Below are 14330 nucleotides of genomic sequence, written 5' to 3' on the forward strand. Positions count from 1 at the left end.
AACCCAACAGAATCAGGATCTCAGCTTCCTGTTGCTGAGCAGGCTGACACTCTGAGATTGGTGTTTCCATAAGACACTGGAGGTCGCTGCTGGCCAAACCAACCGGTCAGAGAGGTCTGGTACTTGGTATTTGTGACTTTGTGAGAGGGGAGTGACCAGCTGAGTGCTGTGTGACATGCAGACAGGCTAAGATAAGCCAGTAGCATTGGTGGCCAAACTAAACAAACGTGATTCACCTTGAACTTCTAACCTTCGTTCACCACTGAGTTTTCTCCCAGCTCTCTTTCCTGGTTTGTTGTTTAAATGCATTGCTTTTGCTCTCAAGGTCAGTAACTTCTTGTGAATCCCAAGATTTTGGGAGTTACTTGTATTCCATAGTTAAATGTTGGTTTGGGGAATCTTTGTAGTTAAAAATTTTCTTCCTGGAAGAATTTTCTTCTTGGGAAGAAGCCACATACCAGATCCTTTTTAATTTTTTGAGATTGACCCAGGCCTTGTAAAAGCAAACAAAAGGAAACTATCCCCCAAAATATAAAATCCAAACAGTCAGAAAAGCACCCCTCAAAAAAACCCCAGCCTAACACCCAAACCTTCACATTCAACAGTTCTGCAGCACTAGAATTTTCAAATAGTCTTTCCTTACTTTACTTAATTACTTAATTAAATACAGAATAACTTCTTTTTTTTTTTTACTGAAGAGATGTCTCATTTAAATTAAATCGTAAGAAGATCAGCAAAGAGCTCAAAAAAGTCTTGCATTGTTTTCTATCCAGCCATTGTTGCCATCAAATTTATAATATGGGACATTAGGACAAGTGCGTAAGTCTGATTTTCTCAAGAAAATGTCACCAAATCAGCTCAAATACCTGTTCAAGTCACACGAAGTAAGTCTTGTGCATGAGCTACAAACAGATCTCATACTACTATCCTGAAATTGTGAGGCTATGTGTAAGAGTTCTTCCTGTTCTTATAGCCAGTAAAGACTTACAGCATGCTTGAGTGAAAGAATTCTGTACCTGGGCATCAGAAGAAAGTTAGGAGTGTGTGTGGAAGATCCTCTAGTCTGTTTTTTCAGATACCTGAATATAAGAGTTGTTACTGAGATTTTTCCTATTTCACTATAACTGATTTTTGTTGCCTTTTTGCTTGTTTGTTTGGGTTTTTTTTGTTTAACTTTTATCCCTGCTTTGTCTTTTTCTTTAGAAAAACCTGATTTGACCTATTCTGAGCCCAGGACTTATGCAGGCAACAGGGAAAATATGGGGAAATTTCCACAGGAAGAACTACCTTTCACATTTCCCCCAGGGCCAGGTGCCTTGGGTGATATGAGATGTGGTGGAAGCTTTCCAGCTCACATCTTCCAGCCAGCTGTGCTGCTGTCACCACCACAGCAGAAGAGCAGTCAGGAATTGTCTTCCCTCCAGAACAGTGAGATCTCTCTGACTGCTGTAGACCTAGGAGTCTGTGTTGTGTGTTACTGTTTCAATCTCACAGTACCTTTGAAGATGTATTTTCTATGGAAAATTTTTAATCTGTATGCCTAGACATATTGGCCCTATAGCTGGAATGTCCTACTGCTGCACCCAGATATGCATTTCTTTTGTTACTATGCCTGCTGCTAGACAGCCTGTACAAATTTCCATCTCCTGGCAGCAATCCTGTCAGTGGCAGTCCAGACTGACATTTTTATTTGGTATTCATTTTGATTATCATATCTGTGTGATTGCTGAAGCTCTGTGTCGATGACCCACAGCACATCATTTCAGATTTCCATCTGCTGATGGTGTAATCCAGCCTCCACCACCTTTAATGGTGGGACCACTGAAGCCTGGAACTTCTGTTTCTGCAATCCATGTTGCAGACACACCAGGATGTCTGTAGGCTGTGTGCTCCTGCTTTGAGCCCATCTTCCCAGCAAAGGGGTTTTTGGAAGCTGTGGGAGCCAGGTTCCCATTTGGTTTCATTTAATACACAGGAAGTGGTTGAGGGAATTTTGGGTGAAATTATGTGGTGCCAGATAACCAGGTAGCTCAGTCTTGTGTCAGTATCCATAGGCTCTAGGAGTTTCATATGTTGGTGGCTCACTTCTCATTGTTGGGAGGAAGAAAGTTCATCAGGGTGATTAGGGAAGGCGTTTCTCATTTATCCTTACTGAAGTGAGCAGAAGGAAGCACCCTTTGTGATTCTCAAAACGAGCTGTTTTCTGCTGCAGCTGTCACTGTAACCACAAGCATCCCACTGATCATGCCAGGGCCCTGCATAACACCCTTGTTGAGAGGCAGATAATTACATCTATGGCCAGCTGGATGGTTGCTGACAAGAAGGAGGGTACAGGAGTGGGTTTTGGGGTTTTCCTGCTTTTTCCTCCCTTTCAGCTGTGTTGTTTTGTAAGCCTTTTTCAAGTGAGAAAAATAACCGAAAAGACCTTTTGATTTTTAAGGAGCTGGCAAGGCAATTGGAAGTTTATATTTAATTCAGCCACTCAGTGGGCTGCTGTGCTGTGAGGAGGTGCATAAAAAATCTGGAGGAAATGAACCTAAGGTCTTGTTCTACAAAGAGCAATGTCTGGTTTCAGTGCCATTGAGAGCTGTCAGATGTCTTCTGTCATTTGAAACCACAGTGCAGAACTGTATTCTGAGAATTCTCTAAAATATATTGTTACTCTCTTAAGACTGATGCTAAATGGCTCAACAAATGTTAAACTTAATGAATGTTTCTTTATGCTCAATGATTCATAAAACACACTTGAGTATAAATTTCTAAGTGCTCTTCTCAGCTTAAGAGGCAAGAACTAAAGCTTGTGAAGGAATGGGCTATTTGGTGTATGAAGCATAGAAAATCTATTTTCTGTTTTGATCACAAAACTCAGCTTGGACTTAGCATGTAGCAGCTGGCAGTGCTGTAACTTCAGTCATGTCTGTCTGGTGTGTTATCTCTTTGCTAACCACAAAAAAAAACCTAACTACTTTTGTTGGCCACAGTGTTTCCTCTTTAGAGACTAGGTAGTTAGTTTATTATCATGCCAAATGTCTTGTATTATTTTGTTTTAGTATCCTAAAAGTTTTGTTAATAACCCAATATAAATATCAGAACTGAAACAAAAACTTAGTTTACCAGGAAAGGTAACTGAATTTTGGAAAATGGAAGACTAACTAAGAAGTAGTATTTGATCTGTCAGCTAAGAAATTCAAAACAATTTACAATCTTCTCAGTGACTTCTCTCTCAATCTCTAATTAAATCATTTAAATGTAAGACTGTTTGCAATAGGAAATACTAACCTGGTGAGTTCTTACAGCAGGATATTGCATAGAGTAGTTTTGATCAGTAACGTAACACCATTCAGGCCAGATGTTACAATTCAGATTCCTACTTGATTATTAGTAACCTGATGCAATAAAGCCAGTGTTGGCTTCCTCAGTGAGGATCACATATCCCTGTCCTTACTGTTCCTTCATTTCGTGTTTGTAGTGTTTGCAGCCATTTCCCCATCTACTGAAAGAGAGCCATGCAAGGAAGGGAGCTTACCTTCCTCCCCGAGGACACAGAGCACAACTGAGGAAAACTGTCCCATCTCTAGAAAGCAACAGCTCCTCCTGCAGACAAAGACATGGCGAGTTCCCATGAGAAAATCAATCTGTCCTGCCCAGGTGACTCTGGGAGAAACAGCACAGCTGAAGAGTTACTTCAAAATGGTGATCTGCTGGGACAGATAGCTGAGCTCACACGGCAGAATGCTCTAATTAAAGCTCAGCTGAGCAAATTCAGAGGTGTCTCTGGAGACAAAAGTGATTGCCTACATCAGCCAGACCCGACCCAAAATGCACCTAGTCCAGACTCTTCACAAGGACAGGTCAGAATTTAACAGAAGAGGAAGGCTGGATCTCCTTCCTGCTGATCTGCTTTCCCATAGTTTACTGGGGCTTTTTTGTCTTTCATCTTGTCAGTTACTATTTGCTTGCTTGAGACTTGTGATTTTTTTAAATTTTTCCATTAGCAGATCAGCAGTAGTTTCTCATATTGGCCCTATGTTGTATATGGGTGCTGAAAAGTGTGCAGCACATTTATAAGGTTATGCTGCAAAAAGAGGTGGTGTAGCAATGTGATCCAAGCTCTTGTAGTTTGCATACTATGAGCAGTGAAAGCACTGCACCAACCCACAGCTTCTTGTCAAGCTTGTACAATGCATATTTAAAGCCATGTCATACATGTCTTCTGCTACTCTGACCCAAAAGCACATGAGATTAAACTTAAACTTGGGAAAGAGAGATCTTGAAGGCTTCAGTTTACATGGAAGAACTTTAACCTGCCACTAAGCAGTTACTCAGTGGCACCCCAGTGAGTGAAGTTATCACAAAAACATCCCTGCCCTTGCTACTGTCTTGCTATTACATGTTCCATCACAGTGACTGACTGACTGACTGACTGTTCAAGTAAAGATCCTAAAGATTTAAAATTTCCTCATTTAAATATAGGCTGAGAGTGTTGTCACTTTCTAATTGTGTTATGTTGTGTAATATTTAGTCATTTGGTTGTAGAAGGTGATGCAAACTTTTAGTAAGTGTTGTTTTTGTGCAAGCAATTACTGAAAGGGAGGGGAAGAGTTCAAAGCAATCAAAACCTGGCTTAAAGATGAGTTCCAGGACGATTCTGCGTTTGCTTCCCCACACCCTCCTGAATATTTGTGTCTCTGATTAAGTATATTCTTAATTATAGTTAATTGCTGGATGTTTGGTGGTTTTGGTGTGGTTTGGTGGTTTGTTGGGGGGGGGGGGTTGAGTTTTTTTTTTTATTCTTTCTCTAATTATATGGACAATAACTGTATTTTTCCTACTTGAAGGAAGATCAGTATAAAATATTGTAATGTTTAATCAGTTAAGGACTTAGATACAGGATAGTGAAAGGGACAAAATCAGATTTTTCACAAGAAGTGCTATATAATTATATTCACTTTCAGTTTGAAAACTAAATGCATAGAAGCACTTGCAATATATTGTATGCCCTCCTCGAGGGTGCCAAATGTAACTTTTTCATTGGAAGTAATTATCCCATTATCCAAGTAGAGTCATCTCATGGTATCAAGGAGCTTGGAGGAAAGAACAGCAGAGCACAGAAGCGCAGGATCAACTGTTGCAGTTGATAGACCAGCAGAAATCAGCTGCTGCTGACATGGTCTCTCCTGTGCTGCCTCCTGTTCCAGCCCCATCACTGAACTATACCAGTAAGTGCCCAGCTTCAGGAGAAACAAAAACTAGTAATACAATGTTTTTCTCCTTCTGAGAGTCCTTATCTTATTGGATCAGTGGTTGTGGTCAGCAGTACACTTGCTGTTAATGACTGTGTGGGTACAAACACTCCTTACTTCAGAGAGCTAAAAACACATCAGCTAAACCACTCCTAAAGTTAGCTTCTTAGTAATTAGTCTGCTGCAAGTACTGTGCTTCATGTTAAGTTTGTTCTTTACTATGTTCTTGTCTGAAGAACAGGTGCTGCATTTGGACATTAGTAGGAATTTCTCCACAGAAAGGGTTGTCAGGCATTAGAAGGGGCTGTTCGGGGACATGGTGGAGTCACCACCCCTGGAGGTGTTTAAGGAAAGACTGGATGTGGCACACAGTGCCATTGTCTAGTGGACAAGCTGATGTTCAAAGGTTGGACTTGATGATCTCAGATGTCTTTTTCAACCTAATTGATTCTGTGATAGTCCCTCGTGGGCAGCACTGGGCTTTTTAATCAGTCCTCTATTGTGCAGAATCTTTGAGAAAGATCTGGCTTCTAAAAATCCTGGCAGAGTGGTTATCCTATTCTCAACCACATTTTAGTTTTTGTCTTTTGGGTACTCTTTCCATCAGACTGTCTTGTTAGTTACTGACAGTGTTAATAGAAAGTATTAACTGGAGCTTCCAGTCATGTAAAGAGGTAAAGTACCTAAGGGAATATTCTTGCTGATTCAAGATTCATAGATTAGCTGCCATATCTAACTATAAAAAAAAAATTACTTTCCAGGAGGCCAGGGCTGCTTTACCTTCTCATGGAGTCATTGTCATTACAAGCAGAACTGCATGTGACCACGTACTCGTGCTCTGTCTGCAACACCTATCCTTTCCCCTTGTGAAACCAGAGGGATGTATAAAGGGGGAGGGACTTGGAGAGAGAAAGGGGGGCGGAGGGACCAGTGTGTGTGTGCGCATTTGCATGCAGGTGCAGATGCAGTGACTCATGGGTTGGGTCATAACACTTTCAATGCTTCTTTGGCTGTTGTAAATTCAGCATGGTAAGTAAAATCTTAAAGGAACAAAGGTGAGAGATCCAAAGTCTCTAAGCCTCTAATTGCCAAACAACCCAGAAAATTTAACCGTGGAAGAATCATTCAGTATCTGTGAGCATTGTCTGTAGTTGCTCTGAATATCTGCTCCCCATTGTCAGTCATTTTAAGAAAGTGGGTATGAAGTTTAAATTTAACTTGATGTTTTATTTCTGGTCCGTATATTCTGTGAAATTGGGAAGAGGCTGTGATGCCTCTGAAAAAAATGGCAAAACAAAATGAATGTTGTGCAGTGTTGCTGTGTTCTCATAATAATCAAGCAATTATTTATTGCCTAGAAAATGCAAGGAGGACAGTTGAAGTGTCTGTTCCCGTGGCAGTGGGTGTGGACAGCTCCAAGGATGACAGTGTTTCCCATGCCAGTGTGAAGTTCACCCTTTACTATTTCATTTTTGTTGTATCTTAATTGCCCATGCAGCAGAAATTGAAAACAATGGGAAAATTGCCATGTGTTTTTCTGGCTTTGTGGATTTTCCCTGACTTTCTCACATTCACTGTGGAAGTGGGACAAAGGTCTAACAGCTTTTTCACAACTTCCTTTGTATTTAAAATATCTGCAATCTGACATGAGACAGATGACATGTTGTTGAAGACTGCTGATGAGGTGTCCTAACTCAGGATCAGAGATACTATTCTACCATTCACTTCCATTTTTCACTTTTCCAATCTTATTTTGACTATTTCCAGGTCTGTAGGAGACTCCAGCAAACCTTTTTCACCTTTAAGTGCCACATCAGAAAGTGCCAAATTGACTTCTGTCAGCCAAAGACCAAAGGTGAAAACTGAAAAATCTTCAGCCAGAAAATCTGATTGTTGTCATAAAAGGAAAAAGATCATCCTAAGATGGATGAAGGGAGGACTGCTCTGTCCTGTTTTAAATATCCCAAGGCTGTTATTAATTGATTCATAGCAGTTTGGATTATAGACAGCTGGTAGGAAGACACCTGAGAACTAGTGGCATTCATTATTTTCCGCCACAGAGTTGTTGTGTACAAGTGAATAACCCTTTTCTGCTGTGGCATCTTTGTGTGTTAGAACTGGAAACCTTTGGAAGTCTTTCCCTGGTGGCTCCAGAGAATCTCAAGCCATGATTATGATGTACTGGTAGAGCCACAGTCAAGAGGCAAGCAAGCTCTTACCTAGCTGTTGCACAAGTCAGTTGCTGAGGGATGAATAAATCCACATGTAAAGAAAAATCCCCAGTCTAGATTTCTGACTCCTGATGTGCAAGGAAAAGGATAGCCTACAGTGAGATGCTTTCACAGGGAACTCTGCAGGGGTACAATCTGATAAACCAGTCACTGAGCTGTTTATAGGCTTGAAAGCAACCATGAGGACATATTAATAACCTATTTCCTAGTGTCCAAAATAATCTAAATTAGGAGTGATAAAGAGAACAGAGTTAGGGTCCAGGAATCCCTATCCTGACACCAAACTATACATCTCCAGAAGGGAAACTTGGAATTACTAAGGTAGATGTGGCTTGAAGCAGCTGATGTGACTCCCTCCATGGTGCCAATGGCAGACAACAATCCTAACACAAGTCTCTGGGAAATATACTCTATATGAACCTCAACTGGTTTCTTCTTTTACAGAAAAGCAAAAAGAAGGATGGTTTGCATTGTCAATGCACATTATGTAAAGGAAGCTGAGCTCAAGTCCTGTATTTTTAAAATATTTTTTTACGAACCACAATTCAATCACAATCTCCCTCTACAAATGTAGTTTAACTCTGAAGTGTTTTCATGTCAGTGCCATTAGTATGGCAAGGTCCATGTGCTTATTGTATTTGTGCCCTACAGAGCAATCTTGGTAGCCCTGGGAATGAGGTTCTGAGCTGGACACACCTCTATGACCTTACAGCTTTTCACCAAAAAAATCTTTCATGAGGTTGTAAACTCAGGCTGCTGGAGCTTTACAAGTGAGCACCTGATACCTCTGTTAGGTACACTGAAGGCAGGAGGTTTTAGAAATTGCCTGTGAAACTTTCTGGAGCATTTATTTGCACAAGATATGGGAATAAAACGTCAGGAAGAACTGAGATGAGGAAAGGTACCTGCACTGAAAAGGAACCTGGATATTAGGAAGCCATTCTGTTTCTGGGGGATAAGGATTTGCATCAGAAAGAATTTATTCCTTCTGTGGTTTACAGCTGCTCCCAAAAGTTGTGTTTTCTGTGCAGTTAACATGTCAGAGATTGCATCTGGACTTGAGGATTGCTTTTCAAAAATCTCATTTAATATTTTTGTAGTAAATATAAAGTGACTATTTGAAGTTGAAATCAGAATCTTTATTTGCTATGTACTAAAGTATGTGCTCTTTGATACAACAGGAAACTGATATATATAATTGTATTAAGCTGGTTTGCTGCATGTTTTTATAATATTCTAATGGCCATGGTTTTTATATTGGTTTTATTTGACTTTTTAAAGTAGTCATTATTTTATTAGTAATGCTTACCTGATGCCTTTTCCTGGTCTTAAAATCAAGAGTCAAATACGGTTAGAAGGGAAAAAGGGAGTTTACCTTGGTATTTATTTTAAGGATCCTTGGGTGCATTACATCCAGGTCAAATGCACTGAAGTGCACCCCGCAATGCACACCCTCAAAAGATCTGGTATAACATTATAGGTTTTACTAGTTAGCATATCTATCAAAGATTCCCCAGTGAGAGGCTCAAGTGAGCCCCCCTCCCCAAGGAACCTTCCCCTGGATGGTTCTATCTCAGTTTACAGAATGTGTTCTGGAGAGGACCTTGGGGTCTGGGGCACACTGATCCCTAACTATGAAGCTTCTAAAATGTTTAGTCTCCTAGCTTGACAAACAAGTTCAAGAATGTAGGCAAAAAGGACTAAGAATACAGAAGTTATAAAAAGGCTTTAAAAGAAAAGGCAAAAAATCTTCATGGCATCATACCAATAAAATTTAAGACTGTGAGGAAATGCTTTGTTACCTGTTTCTTATCTTGTAGTAAACCTGGCCAAAAACATTTATGATGCAGGTCTAGAAAATGAAAATAATTGCAAGTCTGGGAAAGAAAATAGCTTCAGGTATCAAAAACTGATTTTGATGAAGATGCCTTAATATTTCTTTGAATTGTGAAATTTCTTCCTAAAGATAGTGATAGGGTGGAGCCAGCCTCTGTCCTTTCAGTCAGTTCAGTTTTAGGAGAATGAAGAAAATATGCTTCTCTTTTAATTTTTTTCTGTTTTGTTTTGGTTTGGTTTTTTTTTTGTAAAGGAAAGGTTCTTCTAAACAGATTTAGAAAATCTAAAAAATGTGGGATTCAAAAGAGGATCTGTTCAAATGTTCATTGATACTTCCATGGTTTATTTTTCCAGCGTTAACTATGGGAAGTGAAGAAGGTTTCTATTTCTGTATTTTGTAAAATAACAGTTAAAATTGCTTGGAAGAAATCCCTCAACTCATGAAGAGACAGGAATGCCACAGTTGGGATGGGACCACATAACCATAGTGCCCACAGGTTAATGCCGTTGCCTCTGCCAATGGTTGCTACAGATGCTCTGTAATTTGTCTGAGAATTCCTTTTAGAACACAGGATCAGAATGAATCTTTTGAGTTGTCTAGTTTCTTTACCATGGAAGTCTCTGGGTGGGAGGGACACTTCCACTCCAGATGTCTCCAGTCACCTCCCACCACCTCCTCCACAGCCTGTGACTTCCTGCAGTGCAGGCTGGGGTCACACAGTGTTCCATGGCTAAAAATGAGCTGTCCCTGGGATGTCATGGAAGTTTGCTGGAATGCTGAAGGCTAGTGTAAAGCTCAAGGCAGTGTCTGAGAAACTGTTAGTGCAGGGAGTTCTTTTGGGAGTTTGTTTTTTTGTCTGTTCTAGACCGAGCAACAAACTGCAGCTGTTGCTAGAACTCGACTCAGCAGCTCAAGCTTTGCTGCCTGATAAGCAGGCTGGCCTGTACCTGGCTGAAACAAAATGCTGACTCTCATTAGACTGACATCTGCTCCTGCAGGGAACTAGTCTTCCTGCACACCTGTTGCAGGCAATAAGATTTTGTATTTCTTTGTGTGTACATATATGCATAAAAGTATGCTTTGGCAGGCCTCATGCTGACCACAAGTCTCATCTGAGTGAATTCCCTGCTCTCACTGCCCTGCTGCAAGGCTAGGTTTTGTTCCTAGGTGCATCTCAGTGAAGTACCACACTGTGATATCCGTCTGTCTCATGGTCCCAGCAGCGAAGGGAAAGAAAAAAAACCAACTCCACTGTCTTCCCAGCATGAGTATTAAGTGGTCACAGCATCAAGCCTGACAGAGTTCAAGAAGCGATTGGACAACACTCTCAGGTATGTGCTGTGATTCTTGGGGCAGGGCCAGGATTTGGAATTCAATGATCCTTGTAGGTTCCTTCCATCTCAGGGTATTCAATGATTCTATGACGTTTTGCATGTACAAACTTACAGCCTTTCAGATCACTTCCCTGGCTCAAATATGGCTAAAGGGGAGGTAAAAAAAGATTAATGTCCTGACATCACAAAGAACTTGCTTCCTTAGAAAAGCCTCCTTGGAAAAAATCCAAATTTCATCTTCCCTTGTAGGCAGCATTCAGGAGAGATTAAAAAGAATATATATAGCAGCAGAAAGATGAAAGTGGCAGCAGGTGGCTGGAAAGCTGCAGGGAGGAGGGGAAAGCAGGAATGTCTGGTCAGAAGCCACAGCAAGGGCAAGTTTGCACAAAGCCTGTGTTGCTGGGTCGTTTGGCTGCAGCTGCTGTGGTCTTCAAAGAGCTGCTGCCAGCTGAAAGGGATAACGCTTGACCACTTCAAACTCTGTGCTTCCTGTCGCAAATCTGGAGGACAAGAGAGATCCACCCATCTCTTTTGCCGCTTTCTTTCTATGTTTCAAGTGTTGCCACATCTCCATACCCTATCCTCTCCCAGTCTGCTATTTCAGGGTTAAGCCAAGCCCCTGTGTGTGATGATTGTTGCACGCTAATGGAAGGGGCAGAAATTTACGCTTCCAGGGGTGCTGTTTTTCTGCCTTCTTCCTTCACCTCTCTCAGGTCACACTGCAGTGGCTGAAATCCTGCTGGAGCACAAGTGTGATGTGTGACAGCAGCAGCTCACAGAAATGTACTTTGGAGTCCAGCATGAAAATGAAGATACATGGGCTTACATTAAATGAGGTAACTTGAGATCCAGTTTAGTTTTGTCTCCAAAGCTCAACACAAGCCTGAAGAGAAAAAGCTACTGGCAAATTTAAAAGAGAGAGTGTATATGCATGAAGGGAGACATTTGGTAGTGAAGGTGTTCCACTAAAGAGTGAGTTCCCCTAGAAATGCCTTGTAGAAAGTCTGTGAGAAATCGCAGCACCTAAGTCCTCACTCTCTGTCCCAAGTGGTGTCCCCAAGGAAGGGATCAGTGTTGCCTTTCTGCTGCAGCTGTCAGGTTCTCCGATGTGCCATCAGCTTGCAGAAATTTTGTCGTGTGAGGCTTGGGCTTGGGGCAACTTACTTATGTGTGTTTAAGGCCCAGCACAAGCAAAGGTCAAATGGCACCTCCTTTTAAAACCTCCATGGTTTTAAACTAAAAGAGGAGAGACTTAGATTAGATGTTAGGAAGAAATTCTTTACTCAGAGTAGAGTGTAGTGAGTCCTTGGGCAACAGGCCAGATGCAGAAAGTGAGGGCTGAGGATGACACCAGCCTCTGTGCCTTAATAAATGATAATAGATTCTTGGACAAGGAGCTGAAAGAACAGTACAGAAATGCTCCTCTCACCAGTCAAATGCCACATAATTTCAAATGCATCTTTAGCTGAATGAGGGAGCGATTCTGCCTAAGTTGGGAGATGTTTTTAAATCCTTTGTTGCATTTTCTGGGTGAGGTTGATATAAATGTCATCTGGGTAGCTGGGAACAGTTTGCGTGGAAACAAGGATGCATCAAGTACTCCCAGACCAAGTCTGGCAGCGCTGCCACGTTCAGAGAAGTGTCTGAAACACAGCAGCTCCCAGGGCTGACAAATCCACAGCGAAATTGGACTTGTTGGTCAATGGGAAAGAAGCCAACAGTCTGTTCTACTTCTCTTTTCTTTGTAAATTCCCCAAATAAGCCATTTTCCGCACTCCTCTGGCTGCCATTAAGCTAGGCTCTGGCACTTTGACAAGTTCTCAGTTTTCTGTCAACAAGTCACCTTGGACTTTTCTGCAGTCCTGTTCACTAATGACTTTTGTTTCACCACTTTTTCAGTTTATTTGTGTTTTATGGCAGGATATCCAGAAACAGCTCCCTGAAATTATCAGAGTAAATAGGGGCAGGAAAGCATGAGGCATTCAATTCCAAATGTAATAAATGGGCTACACTCACACTGCTCACAGAGTCTAGGAAGGAAATCATGCTTTAAAGATTTTTTTAAACATGCTATAAGAAGTTTTACCAATTTTCCTCCAGAAAAATATAAACGGGAAAACAGCATAAAGCTTTCCCCAGAACAGGCTAATTAGGAAATACAATAGAAATATTAGTCAGAAGCCCTTAAAGAAAAGGAAGAAGGAAACCATAAAATCTTCCATATCTCTGTGTAATGATCTAGTGCTTAATGATAGGAAATGAGAAGCAGATAAACAGGAAAAAGAGGAAGGAGCTGGTAGGGAAAGTGAGGTAGGGAAAGAACAGATCACCCAGAGCAACTACTCTGGGAGGCTCTGATATACATCATTAACAATAGGAGCAGGAAAACAAGTTTAAAGAGGACTTCATTTCAAGTAAATCTGGGTCAAATGAGAATAATGAGCCATCCATCAACTCTTGCGGCAAAAGGAAAACATTGGCGTAATTTTAATGGCATTTTCATTGTTTCATTTATGTAACTATGCTCCTTTATTGCCCTTCAGTGTATATATATTAATACATTGTTTTTTTCATCCCTAAGTTTTGACCAGTTACAAAGCAAACACTGGATAATCCAAGGTGGGAGAGGGTCTCTCCTGCAAGTTCTTGCAGTGCTTTGCAGACCAAAATGCTTCACTGAAGATATTCACAGAGCTCCAGTTTACATGTCCATTGAGTTGCCTTCCACAATGTAGGATGTAGCAGCACAGGGGCTTCCTCCACTGACTTGACAGTAGCCAAGAAAACAGTATTATGGGGAAAGCAACCAAAGTGAATAATGAGCTTGTACTAAAGCAGCTCCTGTTTTGTGGGTCACTGGGTTAGTTTTCTGGGTGGATTTTTTTCTGCATTTCTGCTTTTCCTTTCTTTCCCCGAGGCTCAAGGGGCTCCTTTGATGATTCTCTCCAGCCCATTTCACTACAACTTCCTCTACTCATCCCAAGGGTGCTCCTGCTTTGTGTTGGTAACTCATAAATACATTACACAGCAGGGATCCATGCTCCAACCAGATCAATGGCACGGAACGTTCTCAGATCAGCTGGGCTAGATTCTCAGATTTCCTCTGCCACTGCTACTCATGGCTTATTCCACCATCTCTCTGCAGCGATGAAAGATGCTGCCGTTCTCAGAAGGTAGCTCACCTTTTCTGCACAAAAGTGACATTATGACTCTTGCCCTGTTTTCTTCCCACACCCACGTTTACATGGCCAGTTACTATTCTTTCCTCCAGCATGATTAAAAGAACCAGTCTTTCTTTGTGACAGTACAGAATATTCTTATCAAGTCATCTTGTCTCACAATTACTGCAGCTTTTATCCTCTAACCTCAGTAGGAACCACTGCTATAGTTAACTGCTAATAGTTAATCTGAAGAAGGCTGTTGGAACACCTTTCTTCTTTTGATTGGCTTTGAGGTTGTAAACACTTCATCATGACCTAAAACTTTGATCTTGTATTACAACATAAAAGACACAGAAATGTTTGAGTGTATCAGAAGAAAAAGACGATTTCTGTGTTAAGCCCTTGTATATCGGGGGTTGTTAACATCTGTTATAGAGGAAATATTTACTTGTGTCATATGCAGATATTAAGTATTTATCTACTGCTCTGTAAATGGACTCTGTGGTTCTAAAAACAAAAACCCG

The sequence above is a fragment of the Coloeus monedula genome (genome assembly GCF_965178545.1).
Source record: "Coloeus monedula genome assembly, chromosome: 3".
Taxonomy (NCBI): Eukaryota; Metazoa; Chordata; class Aves; order Passeriformes; family Corvidae; genus Coloeus; species Coloeus monedula.